Source organism: Rhyacophila brunnea, unplaced genomic scaffold (genome assembly GCF_057557595.1).
Source record: "Rhyacophila brunnea isolate RB1 unplaced genomic scaffold, BYU_Rbru_1.0 scaffold_13, whole genome shotgun sequence".
Taxonomy (NCBI): domain Eukaryota; kingdom Metazoa; phylum Arthropoda; class Insecta; order Trichoptera; family Rhyacophilidae; genus Rhyacophila; species Rhyacophila brunnea.
The window spans coordinates 40,218,949-40,233,784 of NW_028232785.1; the positions used below are offsets into that span (position 1 = coordinate 40,218,949).

Below are 14,836 nucleotides of genomic sequence, written 5' to 3' on the forward strand. Positions count from 1 at the left end.
AGCAATTTAAACGTAATGGTACTCATAAGCGAACCGTAACAGTCTAGGTTTTAGCTATTCAACCAACTTGCGAACCAATTATTTGGCGTCGATACTGGTCACTGTATCAGCAATGGTCACAATTACGACTTGTCAATGGCTACTTGGCATAAGATGTTTAAATTAGTTTATTAGTAAACATTTTTTTAAAATATGTAATGAAAATCAATTAAACAAGTTACATACTATGACTAAACAAGTGGCTAATAAAATTTCAAGAAAATTAAAAATATTGCAACATACAAGTTTAAGGCTTCGTCATCGCTAGAAGTATCATTAGATTATAATAAAAACAATAAAATAAAATATAGCGAGGGTGGCGTTTCTAGTTGCAATGTTTCATCAATTTTAGAAATTAATGGCAAGCTAGATTCCTTGTATGTATGTCTCAATTTATGTACTTTGAGTCTATTAATTATCAGAAAATTTTTAGAACACACATCGCCTTGATATGGACCAGTCTCATTTTATGTGTTTTAGGATGGATAATTAGTTGTTCACCAGTATGAGTAATTTATGTCTTTTGAGATCACTATTTTATAATTAACTTTTTAAAACACATCACATTGATGTCGATTTTCACCAGTATGTGTCATTCTATGTATTTCGAGATGAACAATGTATCTAAATGTTTAAGAACACACATCGTATTGATGTGGTTTTTTACCAGTATGTTTCATTTTATGATGTCTTTTGAGATGACTAATTTCCAGAAACTTTTTGCACACACTACATTGATATGGTTTTTCACCAGTGTGTCATTTTATGTTTTTTAAGATCACCATTTGCCATGCACTTTTTTAAAATACACATCGCATTAATGTAGTTTTACCATTGTTATTCCGTATTCCACCATGTGTTATTCCGGGTCTGAGATGATTAATTGACAGATTTTTTTTTGAAACTCATGTTGCATTGTTGTCGTTTTTGACCCGCATGTGTCATTTTAGCGTTTTTGAGATGAACAATTTGGAGAATTTCTTAAAAACATAGCATTCTTATGATTTTTCACCAGCATTTTGTGTAAGTTGATAAGGTTCTTCACCAGAATGTGTTTTTTTATGTCTTCTGAGATTACCAATTAGCAGAAATTTTGTGAAACACACATCGCATTGATGTGATTTTACACCAGTATGTGTCAATTTATGTATTTTGAGAGTATTGAGGACTATAAATTGTTTAAAACATACATCGCATTGATGTGGTTTTTCACCAGAATGTGTTATTTTATGTCTTTTGAGAGTACTAATTATATGAAAACTTTTAAAACATACATCGCATTGATGTGGTTTTTCACCAGTATGTGTCATTTTATGTCTTTTGAGATCACTATTTGCAATAAACTTTTTAAAGCACACATTGCATTGATGTGGATGTTCACCAGTATGTGTCATTTGATGTCTTTTGAGATTGGATATTTGTTGAAATTTTTTTAAACACACATCGCATTTATGTGGTTTTTCATTAGTATGTGTCATTTTATGTCTTTTAAGTGAACCAACTTCTAGAAAACTTTTCAAACAAACATCGCATTCATGTGGTTTTTCACCGGTATGTGTCATTCTATGTATTTTGAGATGACCAAATTGTCTGAATGTTTTAAAACACATATTGCATTCATGTGGTTTTTCACCAGTATGTGTCATTCTATGTTTTTTAAGATCACCATTTGCTATAAAAATTTTAAAACACACATCACATTGATATGGTTTTTCACCACTATGTGTTATTTCGTGTCTTTTGAGAAGACCAATTGACTGAAATTTTTCGAAACATACTTTGCATTGACGTGGTTTTTGAACAGTGTGTGTCATTTTATGTCTTTTTAAATGGCCAATTTGCGGATTATCTTCTTTAAAACTCACATCGCATTGTTGTGATTTTTCACCAGTATGTGTCATTTGATGGGTCTTCAAATCATTAATTTGTAGAAATTTTTCAAAACATACATTGCATTGATATAGTTTTTCACTATTATGTGTTTTTTTATGTCTTTTGAGATTACTAATGTGCAGATATTTTTTAAAACACATATCGCATTGATGTGGTTTTTCACCAGTATGTGTCAATTTATGTATTTTGAGAGTACTGAGGAGTATGAATTGTTTAAAACATACATCGCATTGATGTGGTTTTTCACCAGAATGTGTTATTTTATGTCTTTTAAGATTAATAATAATATTAAATTTTTTAAAACACACATCGCATTGATGTGGTTTTTCAACAGTGTGTGTCATTTTATGTCTTTTGAGGTCACTATTTGCTCTAAACTTTTTAAAACACACATCGCATTGATGTGGTTTTTCACCAGTGTGTGATATTTTATGTCTTTTGAGTTTACTAAGTATCTGAAATTTTTTAAAGCACACATCGCATTGATGTAGTTTTTTGCCAATCTTCTGGCGAACACGCTGCGAAATTTTATATGAACGAACATTGCATTCATTTAGTTCAGCACTATGTGACTTAAACACCTGCTGATGTTTCACGCATGAATTAGAGTGACTTTTAAGATGATTGACAGATCCAAACACTCCATAACAATCATTACAAATAAAGTTACGCGGAAAATATGTAACGCTTCTCAGTTCTATTCGAACCACCTTTGGCAAGTATAGTTTCTGAACTTCCTGTTTGATGTTTGGTATATCCGTAGTTAGTTCGGAGTAGCGTATTGTCATATTTTTGATCTCATTGGTTGCTTGTGCCTTCTTATTGTCAACTATATCTTTTTTAATGATGTCCAGTGTATTACAGTGACGTACTGTGTAATATTGCTCGATAGGAATCTACAATGAGAATAGAGTTGGTATGTTCAATTCGATAATAATAAAATAAATAAAATATGATTGTATTCCCTATTGATACTACCTAATAATGCTCTAATGTCAATACCCCGTATCTGACTTATTTGACGAAAATGATTCTTTGACGTATGGTTGAGCTTTTTTAGTGGACGGTAATTATTTTAACTTTTACTGCTCAGCAGCCATACAGAAAAGAAATGAAGATAGACAAATATATTTAGAGAGACCAACAAGAGAGAAAAGAGCTAAGTACGAGCAGTCGTGAAGAGAGGCCAACAAAACTATAACAACAAAGAAGCGAGCATACCTAAACGCAACAGTGCTTAAAATGGAAAACGACTTTAGGAATAACAGATCGAGAGACGCATACAAAGGGGTCAACTTTTTCAAAAAAGGATTTATACCCACCACCAGCCTATGCCGGACGAAAACGGGAGAGATTATAGGTGATGAAGAAGGAATTAAACGAAGATGGATGGAATTCTTCAAGGAACTCCTGAACCCTAACCTACAGGATGAAAATACTCCACCGGATCCGCGACTACAGCACCAGTGCAACGAACCATGCGTCTCTCCACCCACGCTTAGTGAAACCGAAAGAGCTATTATGACACTAAAGAATCATAAAGCACCAGGAGCCGATAACATCCCTGCAGAACTTCTAAAGTATGGTGGACACCGATTAATAGCAGCAGTGCATGAGTTAATGCTTAAAATCTGGGAGTCTGAAAGCATTCCAGCGGATTGGCAGATCAGCGTTATCTGTCCAATATATAAAAAAGGAGACAGACTGCGATGTGAAAATTTCAGAGGGATATCACTCCTGAGCACAAGTTATAAGGTATTCACAATGATCCTGAAGACAAAACTGGAAGGCTACGCGGAAAACATAGTAAGTGAATACCAAGCTGGCTTCAGAGCAGGAAGGTCTACAACGGATCAGCTCTTCACAGTTCGCCAAATACTGGACAAATGCTGGGAATTCGATGTGGACATTTATCAGCTCTTTATTGATTTTAAGCAGGCATATGACAGCATCGACCGGGAAAAACTATTCACTGTCCTTCTGGACTTTGAAATCCCACCAAAACTAGTCAGGCTTGTTAGAATCACACTGCTGAATACACTCTCCCAGGTGAAGGTGAATGGCCAACTGACGGAGGGCTTCGAAGTATCTCGGGGTCTTAAGCAAGGAGACGGATTGGCCCCCATGCTGTTCAACTTAGCCCTCGAATCCGCTATCAGAAAGTCTCAAGTGAACAGGAGCGGCACTATATTAAGCAGACCGAGCCAATTGGTTGGCTACGCAGACGACATCAACATGATGGGTAGATCCATACAGACTGTGAAGAAAGAATTTGACCACCTCCAAAGGGCCGCACTAGAGATTGGCCTAAGAGTAAATGAAAACAAAACTAAAGTCATGGTACAAAGCCGACAAAATCAGAGTAGGCTAGGCCAAACTTCCAGTTTTGGAAACCATCAATTTGAGGTTGTCAACCGGTTCACATACCTGGGTTCCAATATCACAAAAGAAAACGAGGAACTGGAAGAAATAAAAGCCCGAATAACCGCTGCAAATAAATCGTACTTCTCATTGCTGCCCATATTCAAATCCAGAAATGTCCACAGAAAAACTAAGACGCGGCTCTATAAAACCGTCATACGCACAGTCGTGGCATACGGGTGCGAGTCATGGACGTTAAATGTGAAAGCAGCTGAAATGGTGGATTGCTTTGAGAGAAAGATCATTAGGCGGATATACGGACCCAAGAATGATGGTGGGGAGTGGAGAATTAGGTAGAACACGGAACTATACCGCTTATACCAAGATACAAAACTCTCCAACTTCATAAAACTCCAGAGACTAAACTGGGCAGGCCATGTCCAGCGCATGCCTGAGTCACGGATACCGAAGAAGATCCTCGAAAGAAACCCAGGGGGGAAAAGGCCAGTGGGAAAGCCACGCACACGATGGGGTGATAGTGTTGCAAAGGATGCCAATCAGCTGCTAAAGGTCGGGAACTGGAAAGGACGTGCGGAGGACCGTTCTGGCTGGAGGACAGCGGTGGAGGAGGCCAGGGCTCGACTTGAGCTGTAGCGCCATCGAAGAAGAAGAATTATTTTAAGGGAAGATTAGGAGGTCGGATCTAGGGTGGGGGCGATGGAACAGAATGCCAGACACTGACTTTTGTGATGATGTTTGATAGCTCCGTGGTCTGGTTTCAACTGTCACTCGCACGGTATTGTTGTTTTGGGTCTCCCAGTTCGTACACTCACGCACTTTGTAACACAGTTATATGTATTATATGTGAGGGTGTATGAATGATGATGATAAATTATTAATGAGTCTGTATCTATTGAGACAATCACTTAAGCGACGCTATTAGAAGCCCGCTATCGAGGTGCAACTGAATGTTATTTATAACACCGTCTCTCATGACCCGTAATTGCTTATTGATTGTCTGGTGACAATAACACTGGAGATTAGGACGTGGATGAGGAGATAAGGAGTGGAATGGGAATATAAATGGCCCAACCAATGTACTAAAAACAAAAATACTGCCCATCGACTGCAAAATTCCCATATTTCTGTAGTTATTTTCACAAAAATTATGGGTACAGCCATTTTAGTATTTCTCGTATCTGAACATTGCAGGAATAAACCTATAATAGGCCGTATCTTGTCTATACGCTGTCAAGAGTGTTGCTTTGTTCGGCTTCAAAATGTCACTTTCGAATTACCTATTTAAAGTGTAAAACAGTAAGTAATATAAAAAATTTAGACAAATTGAATTACAAATTGAAACTTGTGAAACTTGTGAAACTGCGTGAATTTACTAGTTTATGCTGGTAATTCAGGAACAATTGAAGCAATGGAAGCCAAAACTGTTTTGGCTATTCATGATATATGGCCAGCAGTGCACGAAAAAAACGGAAATGGGACAACTGGACGCCGCACTGTCGTAGACACGTAAACAGAACATAGACGAGAAATTTTCATTAGTTTCTATCAACTACTTAGTAATTTTAAGTCATTTTACTCTTAACATAATGTTTTTTTTATTGCGAATTAAGAATTATCATGCCTAAGGCTTTATATAAATTAATATAAAACGTTTTTTTTTCGTTGGAACTTAAGAGCGTAGGTACATAAGTAAAACGGAAAATAATTTTCAACTGTATGTGGAACGAAATTTCGGCTAGCGTTAGTCGAGGTGTCCGCACGTTGATTTGTTTTGTCATGGCGTCGGATGAAAATATTCTTAAATTGTGTAAAGATGAATAAAAAACTACGTATGTACTTAAAAAAGAAAACATGACAATGAATGAATTTTTATGACAAATTATATTTTGTTCGGTTCGCGTCATTTGCACAATCCGCGCATCGCCTAGTCACGATCATTTTAGACCATGCTTCAGCTGAGGTATAGCCTTAAACATATGCGCGATTAAATCATTATTTACGTGTGCATATTTAAATTCTCACCAACCTTAAAATCATAATATAATAATTTAAATATAACTAATAATATTATACTCATTCGCTGCTGACTAGATAATGATTTTTTAATTACCACCTTTAAAATGCACGTTAATTACATCGATCTGCCGCCTGGTCATTACGCGCCAGGTGCGTCTTCAGCGTCCAAAGTATTAAGTAAATATTTTTGTTAAAGTACCTATAAGTACCAAACGTCTGTTTATTTTTGAATTGCGTGGCGTTCAGTTGTCCCGGTGCCATAAAAACAGCCTTGAAATCATATTCAAATGTTGTGTATCGATCTTTTGAATAAAAAGAAATGTATAAAAGCTAACGTGTTATTTTTAATAGTTGAAACAACCTTTATAATTGAACGTACCTGATCCAAAGGCTTGTATTGTGGATAAGAGCAGCCAGGCAGAGGAGACTCATTTTTAATTTGGCGGTATTCATTGTCAACAAATTCTTTTTTGATGACGACTTCCTCATTATCATTCTCATTCTCAGACTTTATATTGATCAAAACGTTCTGACTCTCCTGAAAAGACCATCATTATTATTATTATGTAACAGTGTTAATCATTATAAACAGCCAGAGCAGCGCCATCTTTAGATTAATAAAGCCTGAGCATATCTTTTTGCACAACCAACGAGTGGTCCACTATTCAGCTGTCAAAATCAGATCCCAGATTGCTTGACATATTGTTTCGCCCTTTCTTGTTTCAAATTGAATTATAAAAAAATCTCAAATCAAATGTATTAACTATAAATGTTATTTATAAATAATATACTTACATTCCTATTATTCATCAGCTGTCAAAGTCAGACTAGTCCTTCATACAAAAAACGGTGGTAATATTTATTTCCAAAAAATATGTAGCATTAATCTATGCATTAGGTACATTTGTACAGTGTATTAGTGCTAGTGTATTATTTATCATTTAACTTATCTATCCAAATCAAACCATTCCCTATGTCAAGGCTTACTTTGACCGCCACTTTTAATTATTAATAACACAGAACCACTAAATCAAATGATCTCCAAGGTCTCCAAGATACGTTAAAACAATCTGAAAGAATAATCATCTATCCAAATCAAGCAATTCACTGTGTGAACACGACAGACGCGTCAGTATGAGCACTATATATTACAATGTCAAGCAATGACAGGTCATCCATGGGAGGGGCGCAAAAAGTAGGACCAGTCGTTGCGAATGTATCGGCTTTCTACTTGAGACGGAATGTTTTAACAGTTTGAGGTTATGGGATTATTAGGTTTCAGTAGCGCAGTGCGTGAAGGATCAGTCACTGGCCGGTTTATGAGTTCCATCACCACTGTTCGTCAGATTTTAGTTTCTGCATGAGCGGATGGCCTAACTCGGTTTTTTCGGTTTTGTGGGTTGGACAAGTCTGGATCTGATCGACACAATTATGTTGGTTAATGTTTTATTTAAATGGTAATGAAACGTCTTTGGTAGGTATTTAGGGTCTTGTGACTGGTTCTCCGCCGTCGCGCGCTGACCGAACTATAATTATAGTACATGTTGGTCCACGTACTATTAAAAAAGTATAGTACGTCAAAAATACCACATTTTTGAAAAATGGAATTAATTGAATTCGCCGGTTAGGTTAGGTTGGGTTGGGTTAGATTAGGTTAGGTCAAATCACAGAACAGATAATAAATAGAATACCGATAGGCTATATTCAATACGCCGCATGTTGATGCGGGGTTTTTGAATGTGTGCGTGTCCTACGAAAATAAAGCACGCATTATGCACGTGCAATAGTGTGTGTAATACACCAACATTAAATGAGCGTAAATGCATAAACCGAGAGCAGTTTTCAGTATTCGACGTACAACGTATTCTTGACACGTGTGTAAGTTTAACCCGGTTCTTCCTTACTCGAGTCGGTTACTTGCTATCGCCTTACCCGTTAAGTATTTCAGTTCCCATTATTTCTAGAGTTCCCTGTGTCAAATGGTAAAATGGAATTACTTGAATTCGCCGGTTAGAATATTTTTATATTTTCAACATGTCCTATATTTTTTGCCGAAATACTATCATTTCTTGGACCGCGTACTATAATTCGATGACAAAAAGATAGCTGAATTCAACAATGGCGATTGACAGCCAAAGACGGCGGACAACTAGTCACAAGCACCGGTATGTGTACAACAGGCGACAGCATATTGAGTTTGAAATTAATACTGCACTACTTTGAAGGTACTAATAAACAGTTTTAACCTGACATGATTAACAAAAATTATCATCAACTTTACTATTAAGTATTCGCTAATAGGTACTAATAACAATATTAGATAATATTGTTGTTAATTTTGAAGAATGGTCGTGCTTATTTCTACTTACCCATTGGCGACTGAAGAGGAAAGCCGATACATTTCACGACTGGTCCTATCTTTCCGCCCCTCCCGTTCTCTTTGGATGACCTGTTATTGTCTATAAAGTGCTCAAACTCACACGTCTGTCGTGTTCACTTGTCGGAATATTCTTAGTTTCAGATTATTTTAACGTATCTTGGAGACCTTGGAGTTCATCTGATTTAGTGGTTATGTGTTATTAATAATAATTGAAAGTGACGATCAAATTCAGTAAACTTCTTCTGTGTATAATAATATCATAATCAATGACATTAATATGGACGAAGCATCTGGGGAAAAAAATTACACTCACTTTTTTGTCGGGTCTGCCGAATGGTTCGGTTCGAACGGATTCACTCAAATGAACATTCGACACTAGAAACACTGTTCTAACGCTGTTACAATAAAGGTGATATTGCTGTAAATTCCCGATGCGTGATATCGCATTATGGAAATTGCGTGACGACTACCTATACACGTGCGAATGTCGTATGCGCGAATTTACTTGCTAGCTACTATAATGAGTGCGTTGTCCATTAATAATGTCATTGATCATAATACACTAGGACTTTTGTCAATGTGACAGTCGATTCTAAACGACAATAACTAATAACTTAGGTATTTATACTCTTGAGTCATTATAGAATACCAAACTTTGCTTGCAAGTTTTTTATCAATAAATAGTATGGCAGTGGACCACTAGTTGCTTGTGCAAAAAGTTATGCTCAGGCTTTATTAATCTAAAGATGGTAGTGACTTACCTCTTTGAAGTGGAAAATATTGCTGTCGTCATCAATAATTTCCTGTTTGACTGCCACGTCAAATCGAACTTTGCCTTCGAAGTGAGTTAAGTCCCTTTGGTATGAAACGTCCACGATCACCTCCTCCGTTTCGTCAGGCAATATTTCATCGATTGTCTCGGTTTTTACGTCCATTTTGTGGTGTATTAAATGCGAAAATCTTTAATAAGCTTCACAATGGCGTCGTGTTTCAGTACTGGCCATAGACTAATACGGCTATATACCATATACATTAGAGGACATCGAGCTAGTTAGTGCTGCCATCTTTTTGTCTTGGAATTATAAAATTATGCGGTCCCAATAATATTAGGAGTGTATTTTTGAAGTAAGTAAGTCAATTTTGAAAAGTTTTTAAATTCCATGTGTCAGAATTTTTAATCATTGGTAAGTATTTATTTCGAAGTTTCAGAATAAGGACGCCAGTTTTAATATGGAGGATAAAATTAATAGCCTCGGAATTTCTCAAAAGCTCAGTTTTTTGTGCGAGAAACAATAAAACCCATTTGTACATTTTTAAGAAAGATGGCAACGCGCACTATAAAAATAATTACCGAAATACCATAATTTTCTGGAGCGCATAATAAATTTCGGTGAGATGAAGGTGGCAACATTGCGCGAAAGTATCTATGGTTTGGAAAACGTTGAAACAAAGGTGTATGTCGTATGTTTTCTCGCAAAAATGGATGTAAAGCGAGAATATTGTGATGGAGACCAGTATAATGCAGAGGATAAACCTTGGATTGACGCACCGATGATTAAGCATCCAAATAATCCTGACGCCCGCACTTGTGTAAAACAAGAGAAAAGTGACGATCCCATTTGCAATTTCGAGGTTAGTTTTTTTTACTATTAATAACAATAGCTTTATACCCCGTTTTCACGTACATTGATTTACTGCTGACAGTACGTATTATCGCGTTATATTATATAAAAAGAAAATGCACATGTAAACATGTATTATCGTGCAAGATGCAAGATTTCTTGCATGAATAAAGTCCGCTTCTGAATTTTCACGTGACAGTTGCGATTTGTTTGATATCTTCGCCTGCGTAGTAGAGCGACAGTGGCAAACCTGCTGGAAAAAAAAACAAATACACCGTGCAGTCTCATTTTGAGGTTAACCGATTTTGACGACATGTCAAAAAGTAGCATAAAACGACAACATCGCGTCTCGCTTTCTATTTGTATGAGATTGGCGACAGTCAGCACTTTTACGTGTAAACGGTTATTATCACTAAATGAAAGCACAATACATCTGTACATTTTCAATGTTTCCCATTAGTTCTTTGTCGTTCCCTCATGTTTCTTCAAGATAGTGACCACCTTGTAATGTTAACATCTTTTGAGCGACCAAGAATTTCCACAACTCTCAATCCTCTGCTTCTATCAGGACAGAGTGAAGGCTGCCCTCAGTCAGCTCTTCCTCTGCTTCATCTGCCTTGGAGGCTACCCAAAACTACCAGTCTCTCCAGAGTATCAGCTCCGTTACGAATAATATGTAAAAAAAAAACTTTAGAATTCGTCTCAGACATATTGTCGAGAGACGTTCCTTTATAAAATATTAACATTTTTATGGTATTTTATATATTGAACATATTTAATTCATTAATTTTGAAAACACTTCTGATCAAATATATAACAAACGAAAGAAATCTTTTTTTGGAAAAAAAGTACTTAATTAAAGTTATCAATGCCTACTTTGATTTAAAATAAAAAAGCCGATTGGCAATAGTAATAGTAATTTGGAAAGCCCCTATTATTAAGAGCGATAATATGGTTTAGTTTAGGCAGAGTTCAATAAATTTTTGAAATCTATTTTATTGAAAACAAAATATAAGCAGCACAGTTATCTAATTTTATGTGTTTTATAAAAATGGGTTCGTTTGATTTTTTGAAATCTATTTTATTGAAAACAAAATATAAGCAGCACAGTTATCTAATTTTAAGTGTTTTATAAAAATGGGTTCGTTTGATTTTTTGTTATATGGCCATGAGAGCTCAAACGGTAAAATTATTTTTTCCGCGAGACGGAACGGAGTTCCGATCCATTTCGAGCCCTCAATATAATATAATATGCCTGATTATGTTTAGTGTGCATTATTTATATGGGATTTTAACAGTCTACTTCCACCTAGATTAAAACATTTTAATTTGTTAGATGTAAATATTGACAACAAATTATATGAAACGTTGTTTATTTCAGTTCGCTGCGACGGGTGTCACTGGTATCAAAGCTGAGACTGACATAAAGCGCGAATTCACTGAAGATAAAATGCCACCATTTTCTCATGAAGATCCTCAACCTGGATGTTCGCACTCAGATTACACACCAGGACATGGGGTACCTATATTCAATTTTATATATTGTAACATTTGCTTATCTTTCGCCGATTTTTATCGAAGGTTGACGTTTAAAATTTCAATAAATCTCCGTACTATTCCTAGCCAGTCGTATTGAAAAAAGTAATTATAGTAATCAATACCTACCTACTTTAGTTTAAAATACAAAAGCCGATTGCCTATGGTAACTGAATTTGGAAAGCGCTTCCGAGAGTATTGTTATGCCATTAGTTAAAGTTTTAACTTCTTAATTAGTATGATAGGTTAATTATTAATACTGGGTAATTTAACTATAATATATAATATAAATAATCATTGTAAGCTGTGAATATACTATTGTATCGTGTAAAATAGACTTTTCACACAAGGACACAGCGTTTGTACACCTACCATATGCGCACAAAAGTAAGTGTACTTCTGCGCAGGTCCGGTTTTAAGTTGTTTAGCTATAATACGACTTGCTGTTTTGCTCAGATCATAATTTAAATGTGCTCAACCGGTAAACTTTATTAATTCGAAAAATATTTATGCTATAACATTTTATATGTGTAAATTATGTAAACCGAGTCATTCCTTCTCGAGAGTGTCGCTCTTTGGATAACCGCCGTCCCTATCCGACGCTTAGTATGCGTGTCCTCACGAATTCACAAGTATGGTATAATAAAATATTGTTTTAACGGTTGATCGAAGTCGCTCATTGAAATTTGAATACAAACTCTCTCAATTTGAATTTTGTTTGTGACATTGGTTTCGCCTTTCAACATCTTCCGACTCTATGCACACTTTCCAAAAACACACTTACACTATGCACACTCTCAAATAACTAACTGACACAGAAATTACTAATTACTACACGAAGCTTACAATGTTTTTTTTATCGGACAGAGTGCAAAACTGCCTCATAGTATGTATGTTATTCTGGTGATCTTAAATTATTGTATCAAGAAATATTAGAAATATACAAAGTAAAGTGAAACTATCTTATTCACAGCAATCTAAAATTTTGCATTAGAAACTAGAATAGATTTATACATATCACCAAGAGTAGCACCACGATTGTGTCATAGTCTGTTTGGTGCATTTTTTTTAAATATCAAATGTAGGTAAATTTTTTTAAAACTATTTACGGATAATTCCGTAACATTGTTTGTATTTAATATCTATGTCGGTACTATTACCATTTCTTAACGTAATTTTCATTCTCACTACACTTATAATGTCTGATGATGCTGAAAGGCATAAGCTTAGAAAAAAATAACTAAAATGGAACAGTTTAAAATCTAATTAAAAATAATATCGACTTCGACTATTTTTGTTTTTTCTAGGTTTCTACCAAAGGCTTTTTCACAAAGCATTACGACATAGACAGGCGTCAACAATCCTCGCCTGATGGAATCAAAGATAGAATCATACAGTATTCAGAAGTGACGATAGATGAACAAAACATTAAAGGAGAAATCTTAGAACAAGAGACTCCCAAGGAACTTCGACTTATTCTAAGAAGAGTAGTACATTTCTCACGTAATTTGATTTGCAGCTTTTGTAACGCAGTTTTTGGATGTGGAAGTGCTCTACAACGTCACAAAATGGTTCACACGTTCGGGATTGTTGGTGACACAGGTGTAAAACCTCATAAATGCAAGGTATGCCCATATAGATGCTCGCGACTCAGTTCTCTTAAAAGACATCTAATGAAACACACAGGTGAAAAACCTTACAAATGCAAGGTATGCCCATATAGATGTTCTCAACTAAGTCATCTTAAAAACCATAAAATGACACACACAGGTGAAAAACCTCATAAATGCAAGGAATGCCCATATAGATGCTCGCAACTTAGTAGTCTTAAAAACCATGAAATGACACACCCAGGTGAAAAACCTCACAAATGCAAGGTATGCCCATATAGATACCTGCAACTGAGTGATCTTAAAAGACATGAAATGACACACACAGGTGAAAAACGTCACAAATGCAAAGTATGCCCATATAGATGCTCGCGACTTAGTAGTCTTAAAAACCATGAAATGACACACACAGGTGAAAAACCTCATAAATGCAAAGTATGCCCATATAGATGCTCGCGACTTAGTTCTCTTAAAAGACATCTAATGACACACACAGGTGAAAAACCTCATAAATGCAAGGTATGCCCATATAGATGCTCGCAACTTAGTAGTCTTAAAAACCATGAAATGACACACACAGGTGAAAAACCTCATAAATGTAAAGTATGCCCATATAGATGCTCGCATCTTAGTCATCTTAAAAACCATGAAATGACACACACACGTGAAAAACCTTACAAATGCAAGGTATGCCCATATAGATGCTCGCGACTTAGTCATCTTAAAAGACATAGAATGACACACACAGGTGAAAAACCTTACAAATGCAAGGTATGCCCATATAGATGTTCTCAACTAAGTCATCTTAAAAACCATGAAATGACACACAGGTGAAAAACCTCATAAATGCAAATTAAATTTAAAAAATTAATAATCTTAAATGACATGAAATAACACATACTAGTAAATAATTTTATAAATTTACCGTATGCCCATAGAGATGCTTAGGACTTCACTTAAAACACACACAATAAAGTATTCTGTTGAAGACCTTTTCTCTGCAAGAAATGCCCATCTAGTTATTTGAGAAGATGAGTATATATCTCGTAATTTAATTTGCATAATGTTTCACATGGGCGTAATTGCTGATCAATGTTAATACAATGTTTTTTTCGCGCAGAGCCAATAAAAGGACACAAACCGGTCAAAAACCTTGTAAAAGCAATGTATGCTTTTAAAGTTGATCGCACCTTGCTCATCTTAAAGTACGTAAAATTACACATTCTGGTGACAAACCTTATAAATGCAATGAATTTCTATATCTGCATCTGCTCACGACTTATTGGTCTTAAAAGACATGTAATGAACACAATATGTTAGTGAATATTTTTTTGAATGCAATATTTTTCTTGACCATG

At 35.6% G+C, this 14,836-nt stretch overlaps 2 long non-coding RNA genes across 2 annotated transcripts; one reads left to right on the plus strand and one right to left on the minus strand.

The window, feature by feature from the left end:
• Positions 1-2,750: 2,750 nt before the first annotated feature.
• LOC147077508 (uncharacterized) lies at positions 2,751-9,565 on the minus strand. Its single transcript, XR_015069633.1, has 3 exons — positions 9,472-9,565; positions 6,710-6,868; positions 2,751-2,828 (listed from the first exon to the last, which is right to left on the minus strand). It is a non-coding gene; the product is annotated as an uncharacterized LOC147077508 (long non-coding RNA).
• Positions 9,566-10,206: 641 nt separating this feature from the next.
• On the plus strand, positions 10,207-14,610 carry LOC147077509 (uncharacterized). Its single transcript, XR_015069840.1, has 3 exons — positions 10,207-10,342; positions 11,714-11,851; positions 13,176-14,610. It is a non-coding gene; the product is annotated as an uncharacterized LOC147077509 (long non-coding RNA).
• Positions 14,611-14,836: the final 226 nt, after the last annotated feature.